A 19,640-nucleotide genomic window follows, 5' to 3' on the forward strand; every position below is an offset into this window, starting at 1 on the left:
ATCACGTTCTAATTTCTCAATTTGACTACAAAAAGAATCAGTAGGAAGTTGATTCTCTAAGGTTTGTTTTAAAGTGACAACCTCTGATTTTACATTATCTGCCTCTTTTCTCGCCTGGTCTATAATCAGCAGCATAATATCAATAGAGCAGCGATTTAAAATTGCTACCCATTTCTCCTTAAACTCCACACTCTCTCTAAAAAGAGTAGGAACTTTGTTCATTCTTTTTTATATATAAATATTTTATTAGTTTTATATTGTAAGATGGGTACAGAAGGAAGAAGGGGTAAGGGAATATAAAAGTGAATAAATACATAGATATTATACAGTTTTTGTATATCTAATACTACCACCTTATAAGGTGAGGAAAAAAAAGTGGAAAAAGGAAAAATAATACTATATACATTTCCTTTTGTTGGTATCTGGCATTCGCTGCCACTGTTTATAACATCTTCCATGTTATTATCCTACTAATGTTTAGTTCGATTGAATCTTTTGTCTTGTGTTTTTCATAAATTCATAAAAAGATCTCCATCTCTCGTGATTCTGTTCTCGTGTGATATCTTTCAGACAGTCCGTTAAGTGTGCCATAGTGATGTATTCCAGGGATTTATCTAGCCATGCTTGAAGTGTTGGAATCTTATTCGTTTTCCAGAGTGATGCCAGGACTACTCTTGCCGCTGTTGCAAGATATTTTACTACAATCTGTTGCTCCTCATTCATGGTATTTGGTGTTTTATTCAGGAGAAAGAGTTTAGGATCGTATTGTATATTCTGCCCTATAATGCCTTCAAGGTCCTTATGAATCTTTTCCCAATATTTCTGCACTCTCTCACATGTCCACCAGCAGTGGAAGAAGGTGCCTCTGGCTTTATGACATTTCCAGCATAGTCCAGAAGCTTTACTGATCATATTCTGTTTATCACAGGGCATTATATACCATCTATGAAACATCTTCAAACAGTTTTCCTGAATATTTTGGGATAAAGTGAACTTAGTGTTTTTCTGAAATATCTGTTCCCATTCGTCTATCATTATTGTTTCGTTTCAGTTCTCCATCCATTTAACTTGACATACTTTAACTTGTTCTTCTGTGTCAAATGATATTAAGAGTTTATAAATCTTTCCTAAGATATGTTGTGGCGATTTACTCAGTAGCTGTTCAAATTCTTTTTTCTAATTTTACCTCTAATTGTACAGTCCTCTTTGAATCTCGATATTAATTGATGATATGTCATCCAAGATATCTGTGGGTGTTCTTCCTGAATTTCCGTTAAGGTTTTGAGTGTTTCATCTTTTCTTATTATATCGCCATATCTTATAGATCCATACATTTTTCTGTCTATTCTAGAACCGTAGACACTGAATGGAGCCATCATTAGTGGAGGATTGGGACTTAGTCTTAGTTTTAATTTTTTCCACACAGCAATCATGTTATCCACCGTCGGGTGATCTCTTTTCTCGTCCAGCTTTTTTTGGGGAGCTTTTCCCCATAACAGTTGATGAGGGCCAGCTTGCCAGTTATTTAATTCTATTTTAAAGCTCTTGCTGTTTGGATGCATTATCCAATCCTTAATCCAAACTAAGGTTGCTGCCTGATGATATAATTTTAAGTTCGGTAGAGCCAGTCCTCCTCTTCTCTTGGTATCAGTCATAATTTTGAACTTAATCCTAGGGCGCTTTTTATCCCATATGAATTTATTAATTTTTCATTGCCAACCAGCTAACACTGTATCAGTAATTTTTATTGGAATCGTTTGAAATAGGAAGTTTAATCTGGGTAACACATTCATTTTTACAACTGCTATTTTACCCAACCACGAAGTTCTTAGTTTGGACCACGTGAGAATGTACTTTTCTATTTTGTTCCAGACCGCTTCATAATTATATTTAAATATGTCTTGGTTATTTTTCGGGATAAATACTCCCAAATATTTTATCGGCTTTTTGGATATGATACAACTAGCTTGTGCTGCTATGTTTGTCTCTTCTTCTTGCGTTGTGTTTTCTAGGAAGATTTTTGTTTTTGATTTGTTAAGCTTATAACCGGCTAGTCTGCTGTATTGTTGTATATTATCCATTAATTCTAGTATACCTAATTGTGGCTGCGCGATTGTTAATAGGACATCATCTGCATATCCTTTTATTTTAAATTCTTCTCCTTCTACTTGCAGTCCTGTAATTTTCGAGTTAGATCTAATTCTATTGGCGAGTATTTCCAATGTTAAATTAAATAATATGGGGGATAGAGGGCATCCCTGTCTGGTACTTTTTTCAATATTAAAGTTCTGTGTCAGGTTTCCATTTATAAGCAACTTTGCTCCCTGCTCTGAGTAAATGCTGGTAATCCATTTAAAAAAGTTTCCTTTATCAGTTATGCTGCATATCACTTGCAGTATAAATTCCCAGGAAACATTGTCAAAGGCTTTTTCTGCGTCTAAGAATATGAAAGCGCATTTTTCCTTTCTGCATTTGACCAGTTCTCTTGTGTTGATCAAAAATCTTACATTCTCATTCATATGTCGTCTTGGGATAAATCCTGTTTGATCTTCATTAAACAGTGTGTTGATATTCGCCAGGACCCTCTGAGCAATTATTGAAGTAAATAGCTTATAGTCAACATTAAGTAAAGAAATCGGCCTGTAGGAAGATGGTAATGAGGGATCCGTATTTTCTTTTGGGATGAGGGTTATATAAGCTTCTTTCCATGTGTTGGGTAACCTGCAGGTTTTATGTATCTCATTCATTACCTTAAACAGTTTGGGAGTCAACTCTTCCTTAAAGCATTTATAGTATTTAGCCGTCAGACCATCTGGTCCTGGTGCTTTACCAATTTTTAAATTATCGATTTTCAGTTGTATTTCCTCCATTGAGATTTCTTGATTTAGTACATCTTTTTCTTCGTTAGATAGCTCCTCCAAATGATTTTGCGCAATATATTCCTTAATTTCTTCCGTTAGTGTATTTTGCAAATTTTCCTTATAAAGTTCTTTATAATAGTTTACAAAGCATTGTGATATTTCTTCTTCTTTATGAGTTATCTGTCCGTCTATTTTGGCAGATGATATTACTCTTCTTTGTTTTTCTTTATTGAGTAAAGATGCTAGGTATTTACCCGGCTTGTTTGCATATGCAAAGTGTTTTTGCCTCATGAACTTAAGTTTTTTCGCCATTTCCTCTGTGTGTAAGAGATCAATTTAATGTCTGGCTTCTGTAATCTCTTTTAAAGTTTTTTTATTACCCGATAATTGGTGGGACCTCTCCAGTTGTCTAATTTTTGTTTGTAGGTCTAGTAGTTGTTTTTCTCTCTCCTTCTTATTCTTGGAGTTGATTGCGATAAATATACCCCTCATGTATGCCTTTGAACAATCCCAGATTGTGGCATGACTCATTCCTGGTGTTTCATTTCTCTGAAAAAAATCTTTAAGTTCTAAACGGCTTTTATCAAGATCTATCTTTTTAAGCAATAGGGCATCATTCAACCTCCATCTGAATAGACCATTACGTTTTTTAAGCCATGTTGCTGCAATAGGGTTATGATCTGAGAGAACTCTTGGTAATATTTCCACACGATCAAGATTTCTTAGGAGCGATGACGAGGCCCAACACATGTCAATCCTTGAGTACGTTTGGTGTCTGTCAGAGTAAAAAGTATAGTCTTTAACTCTTGGGTTTCTAAATCTCCAAATATCCTGCAGGTTGAGAATATGCATTTTGTGGTAATATAACGCTTTTTTATTTTTAGAACGATCTAAGCTACCTTCAAGGACTCCATTCATGTCTCCCATTATTATTAAGTCATATTCCTGCAGTTCTGCCAAAGTTGCAGAGCTCAGCAAAAAAATCTTTTTTAGATGTTAGAGGCGCATATATTGATGCCAATATTTTTACTTCTCCTATTGGTAGTTGAATTTTAAGTATTAGTTGTCTGCTCTCATTATCTTTTATTTTTTCCAGAACTTTTATTGCAGGATCTCTGATGTAAATAGCAACACCCCTTTTCTTTTCCATCGCCGAAGATGTATAGACTTTACCGAGTCTCTTCTCATTAAGTAGATAATTATACTTTCTTTTCATGTGTGTTTCCTGAAGACATAAGATGTTTGCTTTATATTTTGCAAGACCATGGAAAATTTTCTTCCTTTTCTGTGGCGTGTTCAAACCATTAACATTAATTTAAATTATCTGTAAACCTTCCATTTAGTATTTTTTTTTATACGCTGCGGCTTCACCTAGGCGGCCGTTATCCTGTCCAGCTTGATAATTTTTGCCATTAGTCCGTTGCGGGCTTGTTTTGCCCGATTTTTCTCCTTTCTTTGTTCTTTTTGCCAGTAATTCCTCTTCTGGCTCTTCTGCTTCCTCCACATTTCTAATTAATCTTCTTCCTTTTGGCAGTTGAACACTCAAAAAATATGGACCGATCCATTTGTACCATATTTCTAATTCCCGGAGTAGTTTACGTAGCGATTCAAATTCTCTTCTTTTCTTTCTCACCGCCAATGGAATATCTGGGAAGACCACGATTTCTTTGCCTTTAAAGGCTAGAGGTTCCTTTCATTGTTTGGACATAATTTCATCCTTTATTTTTTTATCGGAGAATTTTATCAAGATTTCTCTTGTAAGTTTTTTCTTGGATGCATACGCCGAGTTAACTCTGTATATATCTCTTATATCTACAAGTTCTTCTTGTATTTCCAGGTAGTCCGCCAGGATATGAGTCATAGTCTCTTCTAAGAGTTCTGATTTTATATCTTCTGTGACCCCCTGGAAGCGAAGATTCGTTTCTTTCGATTGCATTTCCGTAGATGCCAATCTGTATTCCGTGTCTTCTTTCCAATCTCTGTGTTCTGATTGTGACTTTTCTATTCTAATTTGTCTTTCTTTAAGTTTTTTAATATCTTCTCTGTTAGATAAGATCTCCTTGGTATTTTCCTCTAGCTTTTGTTTTATGTCCAAAAATCCTGTAGTTAATTCCTGTTTGACAGTCTTCATTTCAGTCTGTACCTTCTGAACATCTGTCCTAACTGAAAAGCATTCCTTTGTCAGTAGTTCAAGTTCACTCTATCCATTTTTTTACTAACTTGGTCTACCTTAGCATTTAATCTTTCTTCTGTTCCAGCTATTTGAGTTGTAAGTGCTGCAAGTTGTGTTGCCAATAGTTCCAAGGTCTTTTCCATATTAGATTTTATACCACTGCCTGAAGACTGCTGATGAGATTGCTGTTCTGCTATTCCTCTTCTTCTCCTTCTGATTCCTCCTCCGCTTCTTTTTCTTCTTCTTTCTCCCGAACTTCTAGATCTTTTTTGGAGGGTGTGGGTTTTTTCCCTGTCTTCCTATTTTTTTTCATCAGATTATATCGGTAGACACATCTTCTAGTTTGTAGCTCCTTAAAGGTATCTGACATGCACAAAGGAATCTACGGTATTCTAACTTCTAAATGGACTGTAGTATAGGTGTTCTTAATTCTCTTATATAGCTTATAGATGTATTGTAGATACCTCGAATGGTATCACTTAGGCTGGTACTAAATTTATTATTCAATTAATTTTTCACAAATATCAGAATCACCCTTAGTTAGTAGCTTTTTGTGTTCTGTGATGTTATTGGCAATGAGGTTGGCTCAGATAAGTTATCCGTGAATAAATAGTTATCTTAATGCTACAACAAATTTTATATAATAGAGTAATGAATTCCGTTAATTAATCACACATTCAATTATTATATCAGCACATAAATTCATCTATAATAATTACTCAGACCCTTCTTTGTCCACCAGGATCCCCTGCTTATTGAGAGTTTTTAAAGTAGTGACAAATTTTGTTTCTGGCTATTTGCTCGTTTGCCCCGTGTCTTGCTACCGCAGTGTCACCTGGGAGTTGTAGTTTTGGACTTAGTTTCCTTTGGAATGTCACCGGAAGTTTGTATTACGCCACCGGGAGGGAGTTGAGGGATTAATGTGGCCGGTGCCTTTTTACACCTGAGTAGTGCACGCCAGTCCTAGGGTCGCCGACCACTACCGCCGTTTCTCTCCGTCTGACTGCTGACGCTAAGGCTCTCCGCCACACCCAGCCTCTTGGTCGTCGTTGTCCTTCTGCACCTCTGCCTCCTCCGTAGACCTCCGCGAACCGCCGCCTCAGATCTTTACTCTCTCCGCGAACCTTTGGCCTCCACGGGCCGCCGCCTCGCACCGCCTCAGACCGCCACCTCCTCCACCAACTGTCTACACCGCCGCCTCTGCCTCCTCCGTAAGCTGTCTCCGTGAGCCGCCGCCTCGGGTCGCTGCCTTCTCCCTCTCGGGTCTCCGACAGCCCTCGGAAAAACACAAAACAATAATTAGTGGTGTTCTTGTCAGAGTAATATCTTTCCTTTTCTGACGTTCAATACAGTAAAAAAGTTGTTGAAGGGGGAAGGGGAAGGAACAGTGGGAAAAGTAGGGAAATGGGGGGGGGTAGGTTGGTAGGTCGGAGTTGTGAAGACTTGCCTGAAAATGCCTGCTGGTACGTCTAAAACTCTTGTAGAGTCGCGACGTTCCTCCTCCCTGATGAGAGTCGGTTATTTGAAGAAAATCTTCTTTCCCCGGGCTAAAGAAGGTAGTTTTTAGCCACAAAACAGGTATTTTCAATCCCGCTCCTGCGAGGTGCGGTCACTCCGCCATCTTGACCAACCGGAAGTCCCGAACTTTGTTCATTCTAAGTCCCCTCGGAATAATATTGGATTTGACATAATCTGATAACACAGCAGCATGGAGTTCATATCTAGTCAGTTTCTTACAGGTGTAATATAAAGCAGAAATATCAATTTCTTCAACATTTGTATCTCATACAGTTGGCAAGTCTTTCAATATCCTATCTCTCTCTGCCACACTAAATGAAAACATTTCTGTTAACTTGTCCATAGTGCCAAAGCAATTAGCAAAACAAGAAAAGAGCACCTCCGTGCTAATACCGTTAGGTTTGGAAACTGGCACGGGAAGAAATCACTACAATGATACAAAATATGTATATTGTGTTTCAAAACATTTCAACAAGTACAATGGACTACAACAAGTGACAATAAACAATACATACAAAATATACAAAACGTGTTTGATGCAGTCTATGAATAGTACAGTCTATAAATAGTACATAGAAAAGTAGTTTAAAAAGTCCATCAGGTACATGTATAAATGATCACAAAGTCTTCATTAAGCATGATGGGTGGGGGACAGCCGTTTCAAGAATATTTCTTCAGCCCCATTTCCAATCCTACATTAAATATAATATAATACATTCCATCATGAAATTCCTATGAGCTACACTTAATTGAAATTAATTCATATATATTATACTTACAAGTATCCAAGCTTAATTAAATTCTATATATCATCAAGAAGTCAATTCACCAGTTCCCGTTCCTAATAGAGTCTACTGTAAATCCTATAATACTGGCGTTAAAGTTCCCATTGCTGTGTGAAAGTTATATATAACAAGAATCTTCTTCAAAAGTTGCGTTGCGTTTTAATCTCAAAAGCTGACTGTAAGGTAAGTTTACCCTTAGGTGAAGAGGATGATGAGAGTCAAAATGCAAACCAGCTCCGCAGTCAGTCGATTTGCGGAATGGTTTGACTGCCACTGTGCCAGACTGGGTCTTAAAGACCGTCACATCAAGAAATGGAATAGACTGCTGGTTGTAAGTGCCCGTGAATTTTAAATGTGCATCCAAGGAATTAATCCAAGTGTGCAGAGTCTCAAAAGTTTCAGCTGAGTCCAAGATAAAGAACAAGTCATCAATAAATCTGTAATAATGTAAGACATGTGAACAAAAGAAAGAATTAGTAAACAAAAAATTATTCTCGAAAGGTTAGCAATTGCTGGAGCGCGTGCTGCGCCCATGGCTACACCTTGTTCCTGAATGAAAAATTGCTCCTTATAGCGAAAAAAATTATTTTCAAACAGTATATCTATTAAAGAAAGTAAAAAATGGGTGGGAGGAGAAAGGACGTTTCTAGAGTCCAATTTATCGTGGAGGATCTGCCTTGCGCCGTCAAGAGGGATATTTGTGTAGAGCGCTGCCACGCCCAAGGTTGCAAAGACCATGCTGTCAGAAACTTGTAATGATTCAATCTTACTAATAAAATCACCAGTATCTTTTATGTAAGAAGGAGTGAGAATGCTAAACGGTTGTAAAAATGTGTCTATGTATTTTGAAATGGGTTCCAAGAGGCTGCCAACTGCTGAGATAATGGGTCTACCGGGAGGATTTGATAAGGACTTATGGATCTTGGGCAATGGGTAAAATATAGGAACCCTAGGGAACTGAACAGTTAGGAATTCTGCTGTGGGCTTGTCTATAAAATTTAGAGATAAGCCTTCAAAAAGAACCGTTCTGATGATGTTAGCAACTCTGTTGGTAGGATCCTGGGTAATCTTCTTATAATATTGGGAATCTTGGAGTTGTCTCAAGTTTTCCTGATCATACTTTTCAGAGTCCAAAATAACGATAGCTCCTCCCTTGTCAGCTTGGCGAATAGTGATATTCTCATCTTTAGATAGTGTTTCTAAGATCTTAGTGTCACTAGGAGACATGTTAGATGGTCTTTCCTTCCTCCAGGCTTTACGTCTCTCCAATTTGTCAACATCCTTCAATACTAAAGCTGAAAAAGTGTTGATAAAATGACTTGAATTCTTGGGAATGAAGGTGGATTTAGGGCGAAAATTACGCACAGCTGTGCTCTGTGTGGCTCATGTTCATTTTGCCCTTACAGCCTCCCAGTAAGGGAGGTGAGCTCGTCAGCGTTCAAATTTACTTATCAGATTAATCACTTTAGTAATTGCTCCACACGACAAGTCGTGTACGTGATCTCGTGCCCCTGTTCTCTCCTTTATATCAGCTCCACGACGAGACAGTTAAAATTACGCATAGGTGAGCACAGGGCGCGCTTACGCGCAAAGAATTTAGAGGCACCGCTCACGTCACATTACCTCCAAAAAGGACATTCAGAGGATGACATGCGATTCTTTGCCCTTTGGAAATTTAAACCCAAACCATATCAACATCAGGATGTACAAACTATATTGCACAGACAAGAAATGAAACTCATTTTTTTATTTAAAACACTGACCCCTGGTGGCTTAAACAATGAGTTTGACTTGTCATGTTTCTTATAAAATTCTGCCAAGGTTTCTTTAAGAATAGCCTGGAGGTTGACAACTGGCTACAGCTGGGGGGTATGTGTTGTGATTTTAAACATTGTCCTCTTGTTAGGATGTTAACTCCATTACCTCGCAAGAGGATAGAGGAACCGGCTGGTCTGGAACCCAGGTGGGTCACTTTCTCATTGCTGGTAAGAAATATGAGACATTTTTGGTATCATTAGATATTGCTTAGTTGGATTTTTGTTACTCAGATGTAGTGCTGTGTGTATGTTATTTGCATTTTTATCATAGAGGCATCTTGCCCTGGAGACTAACATAATTAAATATACAACTGAAGAAGCAATTCAGCGAAACGAATACCAACCTAGAGGTATCGTCTTGCAACTACAACTTTATTATCAGCAACATTTGGATTATCTCCTACAGTCTCTTGGACTGCATACTGGTGAAGCAACCTGTTATTTTTCTTTACTGGATCACAACAATTGCTTGGACTTTTTAGTTACTATTATCAGCTTGGACTGGTTTGTTATAATTATTTCCATTCCTTTGGACCACTTTTTGTACCCAGTAGGGACATATTTATGTTGTGATTCTGTCTCCCCAGTGGGGATATTCTCATGTTTTTGTTATTCTGAAGGAGATTATATTCTTGTTGTAATTACTTACAGTTCCGTGTTATCATTTGACTGGAGCCTGTGTGCTGCTGTTGTTAGTACCTGGTGGTTGGCAACCCTAATAATAAATACATTAAAAGTTTCAATAAAGTCACAATAAAACGGTTCCTATCGTAAATAAAATCCAGCCCCATCAATAAATGGCATCAGCAATAAATATATAGGGTGGCTCTCCTTTGTAGCCTATATGCTGCTGCAGGGGCTGCAACCAGTCAAGTGCCCCCACATAATGGTCAGTGATGGAAGCAGAAGAGGGGGTTAGGGAGACCAGCACTGATGGAATACCGTACCTGCCCTCAACCATAGGCCTGTTGGAATAGCTCCGTCCTGCAGGCCCTGCAGAATTCCTCAAGGTCCCGCAGGGGCCCTGGTCTCATTAGGGAGACTCCTTCACCAGACAGGGGCCAGGGCAGATAAGGCCCTGGCCCTGGTCGAGGACAGCCGGACACTCTTTGGGGCCGGAGACCACCAGCAGATTGTTATTTGAAGAATGTAGTATTCTCTGATGAGGTTCACAAGGGCCTCTACCTTCTCTGGGTCAACATGTGATAATGTGATTTTCATTCCATTAATCAGGTGAGGTTCACTGGCTGAACCACTACAATGGCATTTGACTGTTTCCTCATTTACATTTTAGCCAGTGAGCCAGTTTTCCATTTTGTGGGGGCTAGCAAGAACAGGAACAGTCGAAAGCTCATCTTCTGGGGATGACTGAAACTGGATCTTGATCCAGACTTTATAAGGTCCTGGTGTCTCATTTGCTGCTTTCAATTCAAGTTTATCATGTGTCTGTAAGTTCTTCCAGCTTTCTCAGTGGTACTCCGGGAAGGTTGTTTTCTACCGACAACGTACATACTTGTGTGCCCATATTGATTTAAGAAGCACTAGATAATACATTTCTTTTCTTTGAGAGTCAAAAGATCGGTTTTCAATGAGGCAAGTGATGCAAACCCATATGTGATTCTTTACCTGGAATGGTTTCACTTCTTCACCACCTCAATCAATTTTCAAAAATTTTGATCTACCACATAATCAACGTGCCAACCCCCCTTTGAGGCAGCAATACTGTCCACAAGCGAATGTGCCAAAATTCAGTTTTCCATTAAAAGTGAGACATACATGCCAGCATTCATTTGCAAGTTCATGGATAACTTTCAGGGCCGCTCCAGTTTCATCCCACATGCCTTTTACAGATAGATCAACATACCTACGGAAGCCACTCACAGGTAGCTTTTCATTAAATAAAGCGGAACCCTTTGCATGATCCTGCCAAATCATGAGCTCTTCTTGCCTCGAGGGACAAAATAACCTTGTCAAGTTTTCCCATCTTAAATTTAGCAAGATCTGGTTGGAGTGTGTAATCATCTCCTCCAGAATGCTTAACCTTGGGATCAGATGTCTTACTCATATTATCTGTCCAAGCCTGAGTCCAGAGCGCTGGCTGATAGAAGGGCCAGAGGTAGACAGCATAATCAGCAAGCCAGTCCAAGGTCAGGCGCCGTTTTATTCCAATCCAGTTCCTAAGCATCAGTATCAGAGGGGGCGAACCAAATTCAGGGTCAGTACCAGTGCCAAGGTCAAGTTAACAGCAGTCCAGAAGTTCAGGGGATCACGAAGCACATGGTAGGCAAGGTGGTTGTGACTAGTTGCTCCCACACAAAGCCTGTCTTGCTTCCTGTTTAAATCTTGTTCGGGTAGCGGGCCAGCTGTTGCTCATTAAGCAAGCCCATTGGGAGGGGCAGTGGCTCAGTGGTAGAGCATCTGCTTGGCGTGCAGAAGATCCCAGGTTCAATCCCCAGCATCTCCAGTTAAAGGGGCTAGGCAAGGTGGTGATGTGAAAGACCTCTCCCTGGAGAGCCGCTGCTGGTCTGAGTAGACAATACTGACTTTGATGGACCAAGGGTCTGATTCAGTATAAGGCAGCTTCATGTGTTCATGTGGTGAGAGGTCTGGAGACCAAGTCCTGTGAGGAAAGGTTGAAGGAGCTGGGTATGTTTAGCCTGAAGAGGAGAAGACTGAGAGGGGAATATGATAACCATCTTCAAGTCCTTGAAGGGCTGTCATATAGAGGGAGCCGAGTTGTTTTCTGTGCCCCAGAAGGTCGGACCAGAACCAACAGGTTAAAATTAAATCAAAAGAGTTTCCATCTAGACATGTGGAAGAATTTCCTAACAGTTAGTGGTTCCTCAGTGGAACAGGCTTCCTCGGGAGGTGGTGAGCTCTCCTTCCCTGGAGGTTTTTAAGCAGAGGCTAGATGGCCATTGGTCAGCAATGCTGATTCTGTGACCTTAGGCAGTTCATGAGAGGGAGGGCATCTTGGACATCTTCTGGGCATGGAGTGGGGGTCGCTGGGTGTGTGTGTGTGGGGAGGTAGTTGTGAAATTCCTGCATTGTGCAGGGGTTGGACTAGATGACCCTGGTGGTCCCTTCCAACTCTATGATTCTATGTTTACATCAGTCTTCATTATCTCTGATGGCTAGTCTTCTATGCTGGCTCATTAACCTGTTGATTCACCTTCAGTCTTGTAGTGCCATTCTGAGCCTTTGCCGCCAGCATTCCAGAGGCGTTGGTGACCCGCTGGGAACACGGTGAGGACTTTTCAGCTTGTGGCTGCTTTCCTGCTTGCGGCTTTCTCTGCAGCCTGCTGCGGATGCTCCTCCATTCCCAGCCTGCTTTCTGCCTCCTTCTCTTCCTCATCAGAGGACATCTCCGCAGGCTGACACTGTCTGAAACTGTGCTTGTATTCCTGGCAAGCAGTTTCAATTGTCAACTTTGTACTGAATATATGATCAAGTTTTGCACCGTAGCCGTGACACTAGGGTTGCCAGGTCCCTCTTTGTCACCGGAGGATTTGGGGGTGGAGCCTGAGGAGGGCAGGGTTTGGGGAGGGGAGGGACTTCAATGCCATAGAGTCCAATAGCCAAACTGGCCATTTTCTCCAGGGGAACCGATCTCTATTGGCTGGAGATGAGTTGTAATAGCGGGAGATCTCCAGGCAGTACCTGAAGGTTGGCAACCCTACCTGACACCCACCTGTAACTTTTTTTCTCATCATTGTCGTAATTGCGGAAGGTCAATAGCTGTCCAAAGGCACAAACATACTTTGCCTTGTGTTCCACAACTGGAATGCCTTTTCCATTATTCCAGATGCTTGTATTTGGTTCAGGATGAAGTGATATTTTAGTACATGTCATAGTCTTATCCTTCTGTTTATTGTCAGCTCCATTTCCTAGGATTCAATCAAAATTTTGTATAAGCCAGGTGCCAAGGTAACTTCCCTACTGTTCATTCCTATCTCTTCATCAAACACCTACATCAGCTGAGTAAAAGGTTCCACCGAACCAATATATGGTTCAGGACACAGAAGAATATGATCGTTGTGTCTTTTCCCTAATAAAACTCTGTCACAAATATCTTCTTTGGATCTTTTTTGTTGACATTTTCAAAGTCTTTTTTCAAAGCATCGTTCGGATTATCAAATAGTGTTGCTTTGAAAAACCTCTCTGACAGCTGGCATTTGGAGTCAAAGCTTTTAGGTGAAGTGTCATGTTTTCTCTCACAGCTTTGTAGGGCCATTTCTTGGAGAACAGAAGCCTTTCACCCCAAGCCCTCCTGACTGGCTCACCAAAATGAGAGGGAAAGGTAGGAACTGTAGTAAACGTTGACTACTATTTCCTACAAACACACCAAACGTGAACTACAACACTGTCCACAAGTCTCCTTTCCATTAAGAACATAAGAAAAGCCCTGCTGGATCAGACCGAGGCCCATCAAGTCCAGCAGTCTGTCCACACAGTGGCCAACCAGGTGCCTCTAGGAAGCCCACAAACGAGACGGCTGCAGCAGCAATATCCTGCCTGTGTTCCTTTACAGCACCTAATATAATAGGCATGCTTCTCTGATCCTGGAGAGAATAGGCATGCATCATGACTAGTATCCATTCTGACCAGTAGCCATGGATAGTCCTCTCCTCCATGAACGTGTCCACTCCCCTCTTAAAGCCTCCAAGTTGGCAGCCATCACCACATCCTGGGGCAGGGAGTTCCTCCATTTAACTCTGCGTTGTGTGAAGAAATACTTCCTTTTATCTGTTTTGAATCTCTCACTCTCCAGCTTCAGCAGATGACCCCATGTTCTGGCATTATGAGGGAGGAAAGCTTCTCCCTATCCACTCTCTCCACACCATGCATAATTTTATAGACCTCTGTCATGTCTCCCCTCAACAGCCTTCTTTCCAAGCTAAACAGCCCTAAGAGTTTTAACCACTCCTCATAGGGCAGTTGCTCTAGTCCCTTGATCATTTTGGTTGCTCTTTTCTGCACCTTCTCAAGCTCTGCAATATCCTTCTTTAGGTGTGGTGACCAGAACTGTACACAGTATACCAGGTGTGGTCTCGCTATAGATTTGTACAAGGGCAGTATGATATCAGCAGTTTTATTCTCTATTCCTCCTCTAATTATGGCCAGCGTGGAATTTGCCTTTTCACAACACAGGGTCGACATCTTCATCGAGAGACCCTCTTCCACCCCAAGAGCCCTTTCCTGGTCTGTCGCTGCCAGCACAAATCCCATCAGTGTATATGGGAAGTTGGGATTTTTTTGCCCCAATATGCATCTCTTTACACTTGGTTAAGAGCCAATAACTTTTTGCTTTATCACATGTCCACCTCATGTGCAAATAATCTGCATTAGGCAATTTACAGTCCCAACAGCTATTGCGCCACTTGGTTAAGTTTTGAAGGGGCAGTGGCATATTAAAATAATCAAACATAAAACTTGCATCGACTGTTTCTCCCTGTCACCATGATTTGTGATGTTTTTGTTGCTGACTTTTGCTAAAGGGTCATGTTCGCGAGGGCTGTAAAGACTCGGGATAACTATAAAGTTAAATGATGAAGTAGACCAAAAGATAAAGTGCAGGTAGAAAATCTGGTTCTGCTTTCTCTCTGCTTTCACAGTACACTCTTTCTGCCTTAGCAATTCAAAGGCACACAGCCATTTGGGAACGTGCTCCATCTAGCGCTTAAAGAAACACACAACACTCCACCCATATGCTCTGGACTGCTACTAGTATTGCATTACCACCCAATTGCTGGACTGCTACCATTTATATATGATTAATTTGAATGAGTCGCCATGAGTCGGAAGCGACTTGACGGCACTTAACACACACACACACAATTTGAATGAAAAAGGATTGGGGCCACTTTTGCATCCTTAAAGTGAACGAGGATGCACTTGTAATTTGTCGTACATATGTATGATGACTCTTTTGTGACTATAGTCTGTTAGGTTGGAGCTGTGTTTTGATTTATTATATTATAGTATAAGGGTTAATTGATGCCATAGTGGCTGCGTATTTCTTATCAATTACGACTTTAGCAGCTCAGGTCTTGTTTTTTGATATTGACTACCTGGAGGTTGGCAACCCTAATGCAGGGTCATCCTTCATACTGAACACATGGAGCTGCCTTATACTGAATCCGACCCTTGGTCCATCAAAGTCAGTATTGTCTCCTGAGACCGACAGCGGCTCTCCAGGGTCTCAGGCAGAGGAAGAGGAAGAAGAGTTGGTTTTTATATACCGGCTTTTTCTAGCACTTAAGGGAGACTCAAACTGGCTTACAATCACCTTCTCTTCCCCTCCCTACAACAGACACCCTGTGAGGTAGGTGGGGCTGAGAGAGCTGTGACTAGGGGCCATGGCTCAGTGGTAGAGCATCTGCTTGGCAATCAGAAGGCCCCAGGTTCAATCCCTGGCATCTCCAGTTAAAGGGACTAGGCAAGTAGGTGATGGAGAGCCGCTGCTGGTCTGAGTAGACAATACTGCCTTGGATGGACCAAGGGTCTGATTCAGTATAAGGCAGCTTCATGTGTTCATGTGTGACTAGCCCAAGGTCACCCAGCTGGCTTCATGTGGAGGAGTGGGGAAACCAACCCGGTTCACCAGATTAGCCTCCACCGCTCACGTGGAGGAGCGGGGAATCAAACCCAGCTCTCCAGGTCAGAGTCCACTGCTCCAAACCACCGCTCTTAACCACTACACCATGCTGGCTCTACAGGGTCGCCTTAAGTCAGCTGTGACTTGAAGGCACACAAACTTCCTTGGTGGTCTCCCATTCAAGTACTGACCAGGGCCGACCCTGCTTAGCTTCTGAGATCTGATGAGATGGGCTTGCCAGGGCCATCCAAATCAGGGCCTCCTGCCTCTGTACTTCTATTTATTTGTCTGCTACAACTGTATGCCTCCTTCCGCTTAATGAAGTTAGAAGGGCATACCTCTGTTTTCCCTCATGGTCTCCAAGTTGTCATGCGTTAGGTTCCTTTTCGCAATATAATTGTTACAGGTTTCCACCCAGCTATTCTCTGGCCTTGCTGATCTTTGTGGGGTGGGAAATCACTTCCTCTGTATTACGGTTGCCAGGCCCGGGTTTGGAAATACCTACATATTTTAGGGGTGGAGCCTGAGGAGGGCGCAGTTTGGGGAGGGGAGGGACCTCAGTGGGGTAAAATGCCATAGAGTCCACCTTCCAAAGTGGCCATTTTCTCCAGGGGAACTGATCTCTGTCACCTGGAGATCAGTTGTAAGAGCGGGAGATCTCCTGGAGATTGGAAAGGTTGAAGGAGCTGGGTATGTTTAGCCTGGAGAAGAGAAGACTGAGAGGGGATAGGAGAACCATCTTCAAGGACTTGAAGGGCTGTCACGTAGAGGAGGGTTCCGCGTTTTTCTGTTGCCCCAGAAGGTCGGACCAGAATTGACGGGTTGAAATTAAACCAAAAGAGTTTCCGTCTAGACATTAGAAAGAATTTTCTGGCAGTTAGAGCAGTTCCTCAGTGGAACAGGCTTCCTCGGGAGGTGGTCAGCTCTCCTTCCCTGGAGGTTTTAAAGCAGAGGCTAGATGGCCATCTGTAAGCAGTGCTGATTCTATGACCTTAGGCAGATCATGAGAGGGAAGGCATCTTGGCCACCTGCTGGGCATGGAGTAGGGGTCACTGGGGGTATGGGGGAGAGGTAGTTGTGAATTTCCTGCATTGTACAAGGGGTTGATCTAGATGACCCTGGTGGTCCCTTCCAACTCTATGATTCTATAAATGTATTCTATTATTCTAACCCTACTCTGTAATGAAAGCTCACTAGAAATCAATGCAACCCCTCCACAGTACTGAAAAGAACAATGCAGATGTGAAATGCATCTGGCATGCTTCAAGCGTTACTGTCTGAGTTTCTCTCTTTGCTTTCTTTTGATACGGTGCCCTGTAGGGCGTCAATGGGATTTGGCCACATGATGACCATGCCATACTGGTCACGATGGAGGGATTTCCTACAATGAGCGGAGACCAGAAGAATGCAGCCAAAGGGAGATGAGAGGTCTTGAAAGGAGATGGGTTTGAGTAATCAGGTGCTCTGTGCCAAACATGAGTGGGAAAGCAATCAAGGAATGGGAGCATTCTTGGAAGAAGCTAAGTGACGCCTCCAAATTGCAAAACTCCGCTCACACTATTAGCAAGAACTGATGCAATCTCCCTAGAGTCAAAGAGATGGGAAGAGGTCTGCTTCCTGCTAGCAGGGCTTGAGCAGTATTCAGTTAGCTGGTGGAGGTCAAATTTCCAAGTCCGCTTGCTCAGATCTCGCAACGTCTGCTTTCTCTCAGGGGAGACTTGCCGAATGCCCCTGCCCCACACTCTGATTACGGTGCCCCATGTCCAGATCATGTGAAGTGCTGGTATCACTTTGCTCTGCTCTGGTTAGACCTCACCTAGAGTATTGTGTTCAGTTTGGGGCACCGCAATTGAAGGAAGATATAGACACGCTGGAACGTGTCCAGAGGAGGGCAACAAAGATGGTGAGGGGTCTGGAGACCAAGTCCTATGAGGAAAGGTTGAAAGAGCTAGGTATGTTTAGCCTGAAGAGGAGAAGACTGAGAGGGGATATGAGAACCATCTTCAAGTACTTGAAGGGCTGTCATATAGAGGATGGTGCCGAGTTGTTTTCTGTTGCCCCAGAAGGTCGGACCAGAACCAACGGGTTGAAATTAAATCAAAAGAGTTTCCGTCTAGACATTAGGAAGAATTTTCTAACAGTTCAAGCGGTTCCTCGGTGCTACATGCTTCCTTGGGAGGTGGTGAGCTCTCCTTCCCTGGAGGTTTTGAAGCAGAGGCTAGATGGCCATCTGTCAGCAATGCTGATTCTGTGACCTTAGGCAGATGATGAGAGGGAGGGCATCTTGGCCATCTTCTGGGCATGGAGTAGGGGTCACTTGCGGTGTGTGGGGGTGGAGGTAGTTGTGAATTTCCTGCATTGTGGAAGGGGTTGGACTAGATGACCCTGGTTGTCCCTTCCAACTCTATGATTCTATGAAAATTACTATTTTCTCAGCGTTAACAGGTCATCCTGCTGATGGAAAGGCATTTCTGTTTGTGGAGGACAGAAGTGGGATAAACATATACTAAATAAATATATCTTATGAACCCAATGTGATGATTGGGAAAAATGAAAGAAAACCAGATAACCAATGGGAAGAGTTTGTTGGCTTTAAAATCCCTGGTTTATTAACAATAAGTTAAACAAAGTAAAATTCTTAAATAACAATAGAGGTTCCTGCCCCCCACATACATATTACATATTCATTGAGCAAAATGTACTTACAAACCTTACCATGAGGGGGGGGGGAATTGCCAAGCTATATATTAAAAACATTCTTCTTTATGAGGGACACCCATTTGACAAACGTCATTTTTGCTATTCCAAATTCATAGAGACGAGTGTGTCAGACATTGTAAATCCAGCAAGAGATAGCAGAATTTCCCCCCAGAAATAATCCTAAATGTACAGAATCCCTAAGAATGACAGAACGTTGACCACTGGGAGATGATGGGCATGCCTGCACTACCAGTCTCTATGGTTTTAGTAACAGTTTTAACCATCATGGATTTGTCGAAAAGATTCTTGGAACTGGTGAGAAGCCTCTAACCTCCTCGCCAAATTTCATTTGCCATCGACTGCTTCTTGACCTCTACTTCTCTGCATGTCAGAATTGTCTCCTTGAGGATCAGACTAGTGGTCCATCTAACCCAGCAGACGGTCTAATCCTCAGAAGGCCGGACCAGAACCAATGGGTTGAAACTAAATGAAAGAGTTTCCGTCTAGACATTAGGAAGAGTTAGAGCGGTTCCTCAGTGGAACAAGCTTCCTCGGGAGGTGGTGAGCTCTCCTTCCCTGGAGGTTTTGAAGCAGAGGCTAGATGGCCATCTGTCAGCAATGTTGATTCTATGACCTTAGGCAGATGAGAGGGAGGGCATCTTGGCCATCTTCTGGGCATGGAGTAGGGGTCACTGGGGTATGTGCGGGGGATGTTGCTGTGAGTTTCCTGCATTGTGCAGGGGGTAGGACTAGATGACCCTGGTGGTCCCTTCCAACTCTATGATTCTATGAAAATTACTATTTTTTCAGCATTAACAGGCCATCCTGCTGATGGAAAGGTATTTCTGTTTGTAGAGGACAGAAGTGGGATAAACATATACTAAATAAATATATCTTATGAACCCAATGCGATACGCTTAATTGCGATATTCGCTTTATCGCTGTGGTCTGGAACCAAGCCCACAATATCTCCAAGGTACGCTTGTAGCTCAAAACAATTTAGCGCTTAAATCTCACTTCGTTCAGGTCAAAGTGACTTGCTTGCTTTTCTCCATTCGTAAGTTAATAGTCTGTTTGAAACCCTTTCAGAAACTGAAAAGGAGGTCTGAAAGGAGGAGGCTGGGTGTTGGAGGCTGCATCCACACAGGAGTGGAGACCAAGTCCTATGGGGAAAGGTTGAAGGAGCTG

General features: G+C 42.0%; 1 pseudogene; it reads right to left on the reverse strand.

Annotated features, from left to right (window-relative positions):
- Positions 1–10,648: 10,648 nt before the first annotated feature.
- Positions 10,649–16,106, reverse strand: LOC130476369 (DNA topoisomerase 2-beta-like; annotated as a pseudogene).
- Between the last annotated feature and the right edge of the window lie 3,534 nt (positions 16,107–19,640).

Source organism: Euleptes europaea, chromosome 4 (genome assembly GCF_029931775.1).
Source record: "Euleptes europaea isolate rEulEur1 chromosome 4, rEulEur1.hap1, whole genome shotgun sequence".
In the NCBI taxonomy this organism is placed as follows: Eukaryota; Metazoa; Chordata; class Lepidosauria; order Squamata; family Sphaerodactylidae; genus Euleptes; species Euleptes europaea.